The sequence below is a fragment of the Lineus longissimus genome, chromosome 1, assembly GCF_910592395.1.
Source record: "Lineus longissimus chromosome 1, tnLinLong1.2, whole genome shotgun sequence".
NCBI lineage: Eukaryota > Metazoa > Nemertea > Pilidiophora > Heteronemertea > Lineidae > Lineus > Lineus longissimus.
Genome location: NC_088308.1, coordinates 5226814 through 5241152, shown reverse-complemented (window position 1 = coordinate 5241152; position 14339 = coordinate 5226814). Strand labels below are relative to the sequence as shown.

At 41.3% G+C, this 14339-nt stretch overlaps 1 protein-coding gene across 1 annotated transcript in view; it reads right to left on the bottom strand.

Annotated features, from left to right (window-relative positions):
* LOC135486310 (thyrotropin-releasing hormone receptor-like) overlaps positions 1–9723 on the bottom strand; it is a 51889-nt gene extending 42166 nt beyond the window's left edge. Inside the window, exon 1 of the mRNA XM_064769010.1 lies at positions 9483–9723. The gene's annotated coding sequence lies outside the window, so the exon portion shown is untranslated. The remainder of the gene's footprint in view (positions 1–9482) is intronic.
* Between the last annotated feature and the right edge of the window lie 4616 nt (positions 9724–14339).

The window sequence follows — 14339 nt, the reverse complement described above, 5'->3', positions numbered from 1 at the left end:
CGTTCTTCGAACACTCCGGTCCCCGAAGGTATATGAGATAAAGTAACAAGGTCTCACCTACAAGCACGTATTTCGAACACTCAAGGGGCTCATTGAGTGGGCTTGATTGTAGGATGGTGTGTATTTCGAAATGATGTTGATAAGTGGTGTTATTCATTATCGGTGTGTTTCACAAGTCTAGTGTTAGGAAGGATGGGTGTTACATGATTGTATAGAATTGGTCTATCAAAATCAATGTTGTTGATGTTTTGTCCGAAATAAGTATCAAAACACTCGGGAGGAGGGGGCGATTAAAGGGGTCACGTCCAATCCTAACATTCAGAGATAGGTGCATAACCGCAGGTGTAATTGATTATCGACGATCCGTCAAAAAGGTTGCTATTTTTATCTCTCGCTGAGGGGGAGAGGCATTCGCCCACTGCAGGCCTTTCTTTGTACCTATCCGTAAGTACACTCAAGCGAAGTCTGCGGAGTGTGTTTCAAAAACGACCCAAATTCCTGCTGTGGGATGATGGGAAAGATGTTGAATCTTGTGGGAAGCTGTCGGATGACAATAGTTATCACTCTCGCATCCCATTTTTTAAATTTCATCGGAACAGAACACGTCTTTAATCCAGTATTCAGCGAAAGGCCTGCACGCGCACGAATACTTCCTTACGTCACGCCGTGATGCCCATGAGCAAATGTCATTTGTCCGGAATATTTGAATAGCTGTCTTTGTCGATTTCTCGTACCCATCGAAGCATGATAGCGTTCAAACCTTCCCCTATAAAGATCAATATTACTTCGACCGCACAATTTCCGTTTGAGCTACAAAAATCGAAGCTCCCACTATTGTAATCGAGTATTCCTTGCAATGTTATCCCACCATTTTCTTTCGGTTAGACCGGGGATAAAACGAGTAATATAAGAGAATAAAAGTTTTTCAATAAAAGAGTCCCCTGAGAATTTCATTGATCTGTCGTGCAGGTTGTGCCTTTTTTTAAATTCTAACTTTTCTATCGGAGAGAAGAACTAGATTTTGTCAAGTATTTCAACGGGAAACCAACAGCCGTTTTCTATACGATGCCTGCATGCAGTGTCCTCACGCGGGTATTTTATGATTTGATCCTCACGACAATGACATTTGCGACTAATTTTTTTCTCGTTCTAATGCCAAGTCATTTCATATCAAGGAAAGAGTCCACTGGTTCTCAGCACCAGCTGTAAAAACAAGTGTCTGTGTTCAAGCCGAAGATCTCCGAGCAAGAATCAAACCCACCAGATGCATGTGCTCCACCAGCTGAGAGCGGACACAGCGTGCTAACGATTTTTGAGTTCGCTTACCCGATCTCTCACTGGCTGAAGATAAGCTAAGCTATTTCACAACTAGTAACATTAACTTAAATTGATGTCTTTTCTAATACCTCCGGACAATTCGAAATGTTCTTGATTGTATTTCTAAAACGATTTGGCATCGGTGAGACAAATCGAATTTAAGTTAACCCGCTATAAGACGGCAAAACACACTTGCAGAATGACATCATGGTCTTCTCTGTCACCTGCATCTCGAATCATTGCACTAACAAGCAAGATCGCGTTCGCTAAAGAACCGGCGTTCAGTTTGTGTGTGAGCTACAACGTATATATGCGTAGTATAGGCTAAGTTATGCCCTCTTTGTGCTGAGATTTTCATGCAAATGCTATACCTACTGTGTGGGATCCTTTGCTGGCACTGGCATATACATGTATGTAGGATCATGACAAAAATGAGGCATGTTAGAGTTACATGTTAGCTACAAGCCTAAGGTCATACGCAGGGCGGTTTGCGACCTAGACACTCATATTCGAAAGGGGTACCCGCTTGTAAGAATCGGTTTTAATCAACTTAGAACAATTCTTTATCGATCTATGACTGAAACAAAGACATATGGCATCTTCCCCTGAGCAGGATGAGCTATGTTTAGTTCATGTTCGTTAACAGAGCAATCACCGCGGCAGCTGCCGTATGCTCGAGGATAACCAACCAAACATAAATAATGCACCTCGTTCTCTGGCAGAGGTGTAATTACAATCAGCGAAGAGGATTTCGTTGCTCGGTATTTTGCAACAACAAAAATGAACGCCAATAACTAAGTAATTACATTTTTTCTCCTGATGCGTTGACAACGGTCAGCAAAAGTACTGATATGGAGGGGTTTTTTTTCATGATATGCAAATACTAGCACATAAAAGTTGCACTCGGCCTTTATACGGCCTGGACATTCTATTGGTCGACTGAGAAAAAATATGCCCACGTTTGGCATTGAATCACTTTTCTGATGTCATTCAATCTGGGTGACTCTGAATCGTGTTTTCAACTTTGTTACAACTTGTCTCAAGAAAGGTCCTTTATATACCACCATGGTGTCTTATGTCATGTTTTCTCAAAGTTTCATGTTGACGATTCAAGGAACGATATTATAAGACGAAACTCGGAAATAATCAATTGGTTCAGATTTTGTTTCGGCACCGCAAATTTTCTTTTATCCGGTCCCACTTCAGCCGTGCACTCGTGATGACAATTGTCTCCTCCTAACCGACAACTGTTACAGAGATGCGACGTATAGGGTTGTCTTGTCAGCACTTATAATCAAACACGAAGCGATAATGACTGAGAGGAATATTAACGATAGGCAGAGTAATGAACCATAAAGAAATAAAACCTCCTCCGTGATCTAAGATAGACCCGAGTCAGCCACACCCAATAAAGAAAGGTCTGATTCTCCTTCTTGTGGTAACCAAGCACACACAAGACTCGTGGAATGCCCACGTTTCCGAATCATATGGCAAACACACGAACAGGCATAAGTTGCGGTTCCACTACAGGAAAGTGCGGACTACATCCGAATTAGTTGTGATTCCATTACAGCTAGTCCGGACTAAACAAGTCCGATACCTATTTTCAAGCTTATCATCTTTTTGCACAACACTTTGCCATCTCAATACTTCGTCATTATTGAGAGTTAGCCACGAAGCCGGAGAATGGACAGGTTTCGCAATCCGTACGAAGTACGAAAGTCTGTGGTTTCATCAAGTCTTGCGCAAAATAGAAGTCGTAAACCCACCTTCATACTTAGCATGGGGAATCAGGAATAAAACATACATTCACAAACTTCGTACTTTATCGTTCATAGCTGTTCTTTAAGGTTGCGAAACCAGCCTATAAATACCTTCGGAAGTTCAGAATGGTGATATGAGAATGATTTATAGTATCGGCTGATAGCTATGGTACCTTAACACAGGCATTAAGTAATTAAGGGGAACCAGGGCTAAGGTCACCTTCACCAGTACATTTCTTCGGGAAAACATTCATTGCCTCTGACCTTGAAATTAACTTGACTTGGGTTGGTTTTCGAAGCCTACACTAAATGCCAAGATCTAAGATACTGATAAAAGCCTAGCAAAGGTTATCAGCATTTCTTCTGGTAAACATTGCATCTGACAAAATAGTCAGCATTGTTCCAGCTACCGTTGTGCGTAGACTTAGCAAATGGCATGACGCGATCTACCTTGCAATGGTTAATTATTCCAAGTAGGTGTTCTAGGTATCCTGTTTCGTAAGGATTTTTTCTCGCATACCCAGACTGAGATGCCTCCACCATAAACCACCATCCATGTCTAACGATGGTTCACTGCAATAGCATCCCGCGAAGTTACTATTTGTAGCTCACAAGGTCATTTGCATAAGATATTGATGACGTTTTAGTCACGTGACAGTCGGACATCGACACTTATTTCTACGCATTTGAGCTTATTTCAAAGTCAATTATCTTTGACCCTGCATTGTTTTTAGCATGAATGATACCATAGAGTCAGAGAGAAATATTCAGAACAATTATGTAGTATTTCCAACACTCGGACATGTGCCAGATTGAATCTAACTGCCCAAGTTAGAAAGCCTGAGTCCATTACGAAACCGCATGTTTGTCCGACATTGCCTGTAATTCAGCGATGGGGAAATAGAGGGCAGCAGCTGCAGTGACGTCATCTTCGAGGAATGCTATTCTGTTCAAAAGGTAAAATCATTCCGAGGTGGTTCAAACGAAATTGCGCAGCAATAGCTTTTGTTAGCTTGAAGCTTGTCTTAGATCAGATACACTTTCCAGCTGTTGTAGAGTTATGTGAACTTCTCGGCACCCTGTTTAGACCACAGACCATACCAGGCGCGCTCAGGTATCCAAACACATACCGGTTGCAAGTCCGAAAAGGGGAAGGGATACCTGAGTGAACTACCCTTTGATGAGGGATTGAGGGGTGGAGGGAGGGAAGAGAGGAAAGCTCAGGAGTTTGTAAGTTATTCCCCGAGTGTGTAGACGTGTTTGAATAAACTTAAAGTTAAAAAGAGAACGATCCTTCGTTTAACACTGCTAAGTTCATCGATCAAGCGCGTATCATGTCACCACTACCTGTATCACGTTGGCTGCCAAGTATCACCGTCCACTGATTATTCAGTTTATGTTCAATATCCAAAGGTTGAGTATAGTATCAGGCAATTAACTATAAGTCGAGTCATAACACGTCTTGCGCTTGTGCCAAAAGTGATACAACAAAGTTTCTACATTCTCCAAAGACAATATTCCTTCAACGTCTGGAATGCTTTCCGCAGCTGTTAGTTTGCGTCCTGGTTGTTTTCAAAAACAATACCAACACTTATCTGACTATACACGTTGTGATTCTACAACATGCGTTGATTACATTGCCACTAGCGTTGTCTTTGTGAATGCAATAGCTCTCTTAAGGTAACTCAATAAAAGAAATATAAAAATTGTTTAGAACAGTAATCAACTAAGAGTGAACGAGTCACGACTAAATGGTTAGGTTAGCTGAGTCTCTAGTCAATTACAGAAGATGATGTCGCCACCTTACACGATGTAACAAAATGAAATTTGCTTTTGTGCAAATGATATATAATTTCGAAATGAATAACCTGTAATTAAATGCTAACCTGAACGTCTTATCTTTTCATACTTAGTAAATGTCACGGTGAATAAAACTGTTAAAATCTTTCCATCTCCTCCGACTGCACGCAAGCGTACGCACAATATTAACACATACACACAAGGGCTCTTCGTTGCATGGTTACAAAATGAACGGCTCGAATACATGTAACAACGTAATGACAACATCCTGAGTCTGCTTCGGTCCGATCATGGGAGAAAACATACATTTGATACGCTTCTATTCAATTACATAACGATAAAACAAGAGAAACGAAAGACGAAAAAAGTCAACAATAATTGATTTTGTATGTGAGTTGACATATCAGATTCTTCAAATATTATTATCTCTGTCATATATATCTTGTTAACTTGGTGGAATCTAATTCTGAACCCAAGGATGATATACCTACGGTGGTAACGTGATTTGTGGACAACTACAAAGCGTAATGATCGAGATCGCATCGGTCAAGTTTCCAGATCTTGACTTTGATCTTTCTGAACGAATGTTGCAAGATCTTGGTCGATTTGAGAACCGCCACAGGCAGCTATAAACGCGTAAAAGTTATTTTGCAACTTGATGAACCAATCTTCGAATTAACATCTTGCGTCAACTACATGTATTTCTAAAAAGACAATTAGTGTTTCACCGACGAACGTCGCAAATCAGCGCAGTTAGCTATCTTTGGTGCGAATTTTCTTCTTGATATGTTTCATTAGACACTACCACCACCTGACCATAAAATTCCACCCTCGACAGACTTCCTCTAAAGAAGACAAAGAAGGCGCGCCAAAATTCATTTACTGCAGAAATTAATTTTCCTTCATCTCCTCTTGGTTTCGTAGCGAGGATTAAGCAAAATAGGCCACAGGGTCATGCCTAGGCCTTGCGGGTCAACGGGTAGCAAAATGAGAAAGGAGAGCTGGTGAATCGTGGCCTCACAGACTTCGCTGCGTTTAGTTGGCGCATGGCGGCGTGTTTGGCCTTTGCGTCAAACGATGGCATTCCTGGTTTACACTAATCACCGTACACAAATTGAATCAGGCTAACAGAGTTATGGCTGACAAAGTTGGAATCACAATGCGTTGTGGCTCATCATCAGACAGGGATCCCCCGGGACAGAATACCGGTCCAATCCTGCTTTTTCTAGGCGCTAGAAGTCATCGAGTTCACGGTGTAGCGGCAACGCCACGCACTGCGAGAGCAGCATAATTCCATGGTCATGATGATGCCTAGCGAAAACAATTTCGAGTGGTTATGTGTACGTATTGGCCTGTCAATACGATGACGAATACAGTGCCATCATAAATTCGTGTAGCTCCCACTTGTTTATTGCCGAGTGCCAGACGGACTCTCACTCGAAGCGATAATGACACTTTCTCATGATATATCTAAGATGAGAGAACAGTGCATTTTAGGTTCTATTCCCGGGAAAAGACCCGTCTGGTGCCATCGGCGTCAGTCCCCTCAACTATCAGAACGAGTCCTCTGACCACTTGCAGTCTTGCATATAGCTACATCACTGTGTACAAACGACCACAGCTATATTTCCCAGAAGTAGTGTCCATCCATCATATTCTTTTGTTACACTGGGTATTTCAAGGCAAATAGGATATTTCTTCAACCGGTTATACACCGTCGACATAAAAGTATGCTCTCTTGTCCTCCCAATGCCACAAAGAATTTGGCAATTGGATTGTTCTTCCCGTCGGCATAGCAGGGTCTTCTGATGACGCGCTTGTACACAGTGGGCATTTGGCCTTTCTGTCAAAATCAGCTCAACAGATAGATTAAAGATATTACCCGGACGATAACGTTCTGCCTGGCATGATTATGCAAACCATTGAGCCGTGTGACAGCCAACCATTTGCCTGTCATTTTCACATCCCTGGCGCGTCACACTTCACAGACAGCATCTACCATTTGTCAGCAGCCGCCTCTCTACGCCGATATCATAATCGTATCTTGTTGTTGCTGTTGTTACCATTACCAATCAATTAAAAGGATGTTTGATTCAACACACGCCATCCTCTCATTTCTCTAATCACCACACCTGATATTGATCAAAGTGTTCAGGTAAACAAATCAGAATAAACCTATCGGACGCGTTCAATCATTGTCAACATTCAGTCACACGCTATAGGTAGGCTGGTGTTGAAGGGAAAACGGTACGGTAACCGTCCTAAGATAGACTGTTCCGGGGAAACAATCTGTTGTGGCTATCTGAGGTATTGAAAGTAATGGGTATAGAAATACACTTTTTCTCGGGGGGGTTCAACGGTATCTGGCACGAGGTCAGGCCATGGAAGAGCGACCGGAAGTAAAGTACTGAGGAGGAGCGGGGAGCCGACTGCTGTTGTAAAATTCACACATAGGTGTGCAATAAAGGGTCAAGTGAACTACAGCATAATCATAACACTTTTTTAGGCGAGCAATAGATGGTCAAGCGAAATGCCAGCATTATTATCACTGCTCGCATACTGGTTTAAGCACTTTTTCGGATATGACCTTTCTGAAAAGAAAACACGCTTCACTAACCCAGTGTTACGTCTGGTTCCTCCAATTTCTCTTGGATATTTTGTATGTATTCGGTATGCACGATGCATTAGAGATTAGTTCTAGTTGCAGATAAGTGTTCTAATACAAAAATGTAAATTAATTCACACATATCTGCACCGGAAGCAGGTGAGGTGGGTGATCATGGACCTAAAGATAGTATCCAAGATAGGTCTGTGGTGATATGGTGACAACCGGCGTCATTGCAGATTTGCATGTGCGTTTGTATTTCCTCGTCAAAATGTTATACTAGCGTTACCCGACAAACACGAAAGTTCCTGGCCTTCAAAATTGAAGCAAGTGGAAGAGGATGTTCTCTCCAGTAGCTTAATTAATTGAGTTAAGCTTACATTTCAGCTAGCTGGGGAGGCAATGTAATTAGTTTAGCAACTGAAGGTAACCCTGGTTTCAAACTTCACCATCGAAAGCAAGCAGAAAACTATGTCTGTTCGATCCCTGTGCATTTTTCTACTAACGAATTATTTTTAGTAAAATAATACTTTAAATTATTACAAGACCTTTGCTATAAAAGCACATTTTATCTTTGGCTTGGTCACAGAAGAGGGTTAGTGAAAATCCCTGCTATACATGCTTCCCGAAATTGGTGGCTTGCATTGGAACTAACTTTTCCCCCTTGTCCGTCATCAAAGGCATTCAAGTGTGTTGGTCAACCATGACTATCTCCTTTGTCCCTCCACCATAAGGCCTAGTTTCCCCTTATGACATCACTATTTCGGACACTTAGCGCCCCATTTCTGGAAAGGTGTATACATTGTACTATGCGCCCGTTTTATACCTGTAACCATTTCACTTGTGCAAACATGTAGAAAGAAGAGGTCAAGCCAAAACTAAGCGAATTATGCACCTGTCTATGCATGTCTGTTCTGCCGTAGACCTTTGGTAGCCCCGAAAGATACTGAAATCATTTTTACGAGGTAGCAGATCAGGCCTCTACGTTCATACACACTCTTAACAATAAGGATTTTATTTGTGCTTTTCAAAATGTTTTTAGGGTTTTTTGCAACCAACATAAATATGCACCCCAGAAAGGTTTTTCAGAGAGATAGAAAGCCATTCAAGGTGCTTGAGTTGGTGAAAACCCTCTAGAGGGTCCATGTGATTGTTAACTGAAAACCCTCGCTAAAATATTTCCAAAAGCCCTATACCTTTATTTTCAAGAATGAAGGCCTGATCTGTGATCTCTTTGGCTAGCTGTATGTCATCGTCAAGATTGCCCACACGCCCCGACCATCCGTTTCGGGTGACTCAGCTGGCTCAAGACTGATAGACCGGTCATATCGTGGCCTGATTGAGGTGAATCAACTGTCTCATCAGGAGACGAATAAGATGGACGACGCAGACCCACCACTTTCTATTACGCATCTTATTTTACGCGCGGACTGATGTTAGATCTTGATCCTCCCTGGGCATCCCGGCATTCATGCATCAATATCGATTCTAATAGAATGACGATATCAACTTCTATCATTGATTGATATATCTCGACAAATTAGAATACATAAACCATGTATCTTACCGAATAAACAATTTTTGTTCGTTGAATTATATTTGATGTTTAAAAGAATCAGGGGCTGATCTACATGTAATAGGAATCCCTGAATTTGTATTATATTGAAAATCCCTGATACCGGTTCGTAAATCGTATTTCAATAACTGCAGTAATGTTGCTCAACTTTGTTCTTTGAGAATCAGGCGAGAATCTCAAGTAATCCTTGAATTTCTCTGGGGTTTTTTCCATATCAAATCGAGAGCTAAGCATCAGCTGCAGTTTATTTTTCAGGTATGTCAGTGATATCGATCAAAACTGCTATACTGCGTTCTGGTGAAGAGTTCCGGGAGGTATCACAGTAAAGTAAAGCAAAAAAAAACACACTTTTGAAAAATCACTACTTTATCTTTTTCTTTCAGACAATCGAATGTCAATAAAAGACAGAAAAATTGCTTACCTCGCCGTCTTCATTATTTGTTTTATTCCAAAAGTTAATCCCGAGACTCGTTCAAAGCACGTGTCCAAAGTGATAATATCCTATTTATTTCATAAAATAACTCTGGGCTTTTGTTTTTGGATTTAAGTGAAACAATATATCGCCCGAACAGGACACTTATCGAATCCCCTGCGGTGATTAAAATCAGCTATGAACCTAATATTGGTTGCAATATTATTGGAATCCGCTTGTCGAACACAATTATAACCGATCAGCAAAACGTTGAAACAACTTTCCTTTCAGGAAACAGATGAGGTTGCGTTTGCAGCGCAGGACAATCTCCTTTCAATTCGGCTGCTTGGAGTGTGGGCAACCGCGATACGTCTGACTCTGATGCTGATCGGATGGTGATGAGCCTGTTGCAGCAACTACATGATGCCTGCCACCTGCAATCTATATCTGGTACTGAACATCTCAGTGATGCGTTTTATGTACTATGAGCCTAGATTGATGTGAAAATTTTCGTTAGTAGCGACGGTTTTGCAGAGTGCATGTTTTCGTCATTCAGACCAGAGCTCATCTTAGCCAATATGTCTAATCTTCAAATAATGACCCTTGTTAAAGGGACTTTGCGATCAGTCTTGGTGCCTGTGTGTCAAGATGCCTAAGCCTCTACATAGTCCATTTCACGAGAGACGTTTTTGGTGATTTCCTACAAAAATGCAGTTTTTCTCGTGAAACTTTAAAATCTGAATTTTCTAAAAATATCACTTTACACTTGCACAACGCATCACCAATAAAAGAATTTATAAGAGTAACACGACTCATGATGACATCTCAGAACGACACAGAAATTACATTTCAAAATGGGTCCATAAGACCCTGATTCCTTGTCTGAGTTTGTAAAGTTCGAGTTGAGGACTTTTCTTCAACATGATAATGATAATGATAATAATAATATACATGTATGTACATGAATGAATAAATAACAAAATGACGGAGAGGGAAAATAAGAGAAAGATGTAGGGGAGTCGAACCGTGACCACCAGATCGAAAGTCGAGCATTCTAACCGTTGAACCACCAAAGCTTTTTGTTTACAATACGCTTTCACCAAGAGAATGAATTTGTCACGGGTACTGGATGTTAAGGTTTTTAGAATCTGTTGAAAAGTACTCAAAAATATTTTTTATGATGTCTCCTAAATGTCCAACAATGTTTCTTCATACATTATGTGTCGCCTTGTAATGCATTCGTAGTACATTAGGTAGTGCCTCAGATATCTAGTTTTTAAGCATAGTATGCACAGTTTGTAAACGTTTAATGACCACTCCCTCAAACCATTATTAAGGCGTTGTAGATGTACTTGCAGCCCTGTTAGGTGTGACGGTTCTCATCTTAATGATAACATTTTGAAACCATGGTGACACGCGTGTTAATTGAAATATCCGCAACAGGTGACACGGGGAACATGGGATGTCTGATAACAGGCCCCATCCCCTCTCATCAGAATTGCTGAGAAGGGCATGCTATAGGATCAGTTATTAGAAAGTAATCCAACAGGTTTGATCACGATGTATAAAAGATGCCTTAACGTGGTTAAGAGCGTCAAGGCCAAAATCACCAAGGTAAAGCGCGACTCTCCAAAGGACATCGTTGTAGATAATGCGGCTTCATCGAACGACGAGCGGCAGAGAGTAGAATGGAGTCCCGAAGAGATGGCAGAGTTTTGGCTGCTCATACGCGACCATCTCAACGTGTTATTCGTCGATCCGCCCTTTGGACTTCCGAGACACAATCTCCACGTCGCTGGCTTGGATCCTTATAATATCCTTGATCTTGATGACTGCTTGCTCGGGATACAGGATTTGATATGGAGTGGGACTTTCAACCAGGCGATTGCAAACCTGAAGGCCGTTATGATCATATTCCGGGACGAGTACAGACGCTTGAAAGAGGAGTCAGGCATCGAGTCGGATCTTGGCCTTCTCAGGGCTGTATTTCTGAAGAAACTTCCAGGCATCAGGTAAATATTTGTACCTCAGACATCAGGATATCTTGTAGTCCTTCACACCGATCGTGGTCGTCGAGTATATGCATACATTTAGAATACATTGCTCAATTACTACCTTGTGTGTACATGCATGCACTCCGCAACATGGGTAAAACATTTGGAAATACATGCTGTTTTAGAAAGTGCGATTTTTGAACGAACAAAGCTTTGTCGGATTGTGCAAGTGTGGAATATGATAAATGGTGTCAATTTCAATATCATTCACTCATTCTTTGATGTTTTTTCTGCTCTCAGGCGCTGTAGTTCCATCGCGACGCTACCATTGCCAAAGGAAAAAGTCTCGAACAGGCCATATCGGGCCAACTCCGAATCTCAACTAATGGTACCGCTATAGATTTGGACTACGGCAAGTTGAAACATTTGGCAAACGGAAATGAAAGCCAGGCTGAAGGTGTGTTTGAATGATAGCGGCCAAGCACATGAAATAGTTCATTGAAAATTTACCTTTTATTGTAATGTTAATCTTATGCATCACTGCATGGTTTTAGGATTTGATGTCAAACTCTCATCCAATACAGCAGAACCTCTCTATCAAGGACTCTCTCGGAGCTGAAAAGTGCTGTTCTTAGTATAGAGAGGTCAAATTGAATGGAAACAACCAACATAGCCAAAGGATGCTCTCGCTCAGGAGATATCGGGCCAACTCCAACTCTCAACATCCGATAGTGAAAGTCAGACAATTTAACACGCATGTATACAGAAGTTATTAGGCTGATGTCACATCTGACGATGACCCGTTAAGGGTGGATGAACTTTATTTGCAAACTGTTATTTCCAAATACACCTATGTGAACTGATGGCTCCCCCTTTTATTGAGAATATGAATAAAAACAGTACAGCGTATTAAACCCGAAAATGCTAGTTAGTTTTATTTTCCGCGTTACCCAGATTTCCATATATACCAGTAATTTGATATGGCATCCACACGAACGTGTCAACCACGCACAGTTTTCGTCTGAGGTCTCATTGACCAGCCTTCCACAAATTGCTACCTAGGGATGTCACATCTGACGATGACCCGTTAAGGGTGGATGAACTTTATTTGCAAACTGTTATTTCCAAATACACCTATGTGTACTGATGGCTCCCCCTTTTATTGAGAATATGAATAAAAACAGTAACAGCGTATTAAACCCGAAAATGCTAGTTAGTTTTATTTTCCGCATTACCCAGATTTCCATATATACCAGTAATTTGATATGGCATCCACACGAACGTGTCAACCACGCACAGTTTTCGTCTGAGGTCTCATTGACCAGCCTTCCACAAATTGCTACCCTTGGCCACTGGCATGAACTTTTCGAAAAACATATTTTGAAGTTCGAAATTTTTAAAGCTCCTGAGGGTGAGCCCTATATACCACAATTGTTCAATGAAATCGTCATGTTACATTAACCTATCAATTTCCACTTGCGCAACTTGTGCGTATTTTAGACCAAGGTCTCGCCAAGACTCACGTGCAAAAAATGGTGCAAATACACTTCGACACTCGCCATTTTGAATTGAGTCAGCATATATGAGTATCAAAGTATAGATATCCGTCCACACAAGACAAGGACAGCAATCCACACCAAAGTGTAATCAAATTCAGTGGTTCCCGGCAAAAACGTTTTCGAAGAAGTTGGCATTCCCTTCCAGTCCGTTGTGAAGACTGTGTGGCACCATACGATTCTGCCGTGATTACCCCTGCGCACATTACAGCAATCTCACTCGACACGTCCATCGTGGCAATCACCATTGCCGGAAGACAGGTTCATTTGGTTGTTAAAACTATAGAACAACACTTCTTTCTGTAAGCATAATGTTTATTTGAGATACGAACACTCTTTTTTGCTCTTACGACAATTGCTATGACATTGCAATGACAAGGGTAACAAATAAAATAAAACATTGTTCAACAGATAAACCTTTTTGTAATTACATGTATAATCATTACCAATAATATACAGGAACATATGGCAAACAAAATTCACTGAGAAAACGCACGGAATTCATATACAATTGCACATTTGAAGAAAAACACATTACCAGCGGTTTGAACCCACAATTTCTAGCAATCTTCACTGTAAGAAAAAGGTTTGTGAGCTTTTAAAAGACCTGAAAGGGTTTTTCCGTTGGTACAAATAAGCAGCAAGTAATGATCTTTCAGGGAGCTCAAAAGCTCAACAATCTATTGAAAACTCTTCACAATGTCCAAGTGAACAAGAAGAAAAGACCCGTACACCCTTTCCTCCAGCTGTTTGAAGCACACAGAGAAAACCGACCTGGCAGGAAGATAAAAATGTGAAGATGTAACCTTTGGAAACAGAAGAAGGCATGAAGGCCGCAGTCGGGCGGCTAAAGACTTATTCACCTACTGTTTAGAAAAGCCGAAGCAAAAGAGGGTAACCTCGTCCCACAATTCGATTCAGCCACCACATTCTCTTCATGCGTTTTACCGCTGAAGTAGTCATCTGGGAAAATGTCCGCAATGTCCGGTATAGCAGAGATAATGCTGCTGACTTCAACACTATCTTGGCTCAAAGGAACTGTTTTGAATGTTTCTATTTCTGTCTCGTCTCCTGATCCCCTCTGTTTAAAAATACAGTCCGACAATTGGGAACCTGTGTCCATTCCCTCTTGCATCAAACACAGCATCTCGATGATTTCATTGTTGGATAAACGTGAATCTTGACCTTCATGTTGCCTTGAAGGTCGAACAGCGTACAGTTCTTGCTTTTCATGTTGCTCTCCCTGATGCTGCGGCGACATCGTAAGCGGACAACGTTGTTGTTGTTGCTGTTGTTGCCGTTGTTTGAGTTGTTGT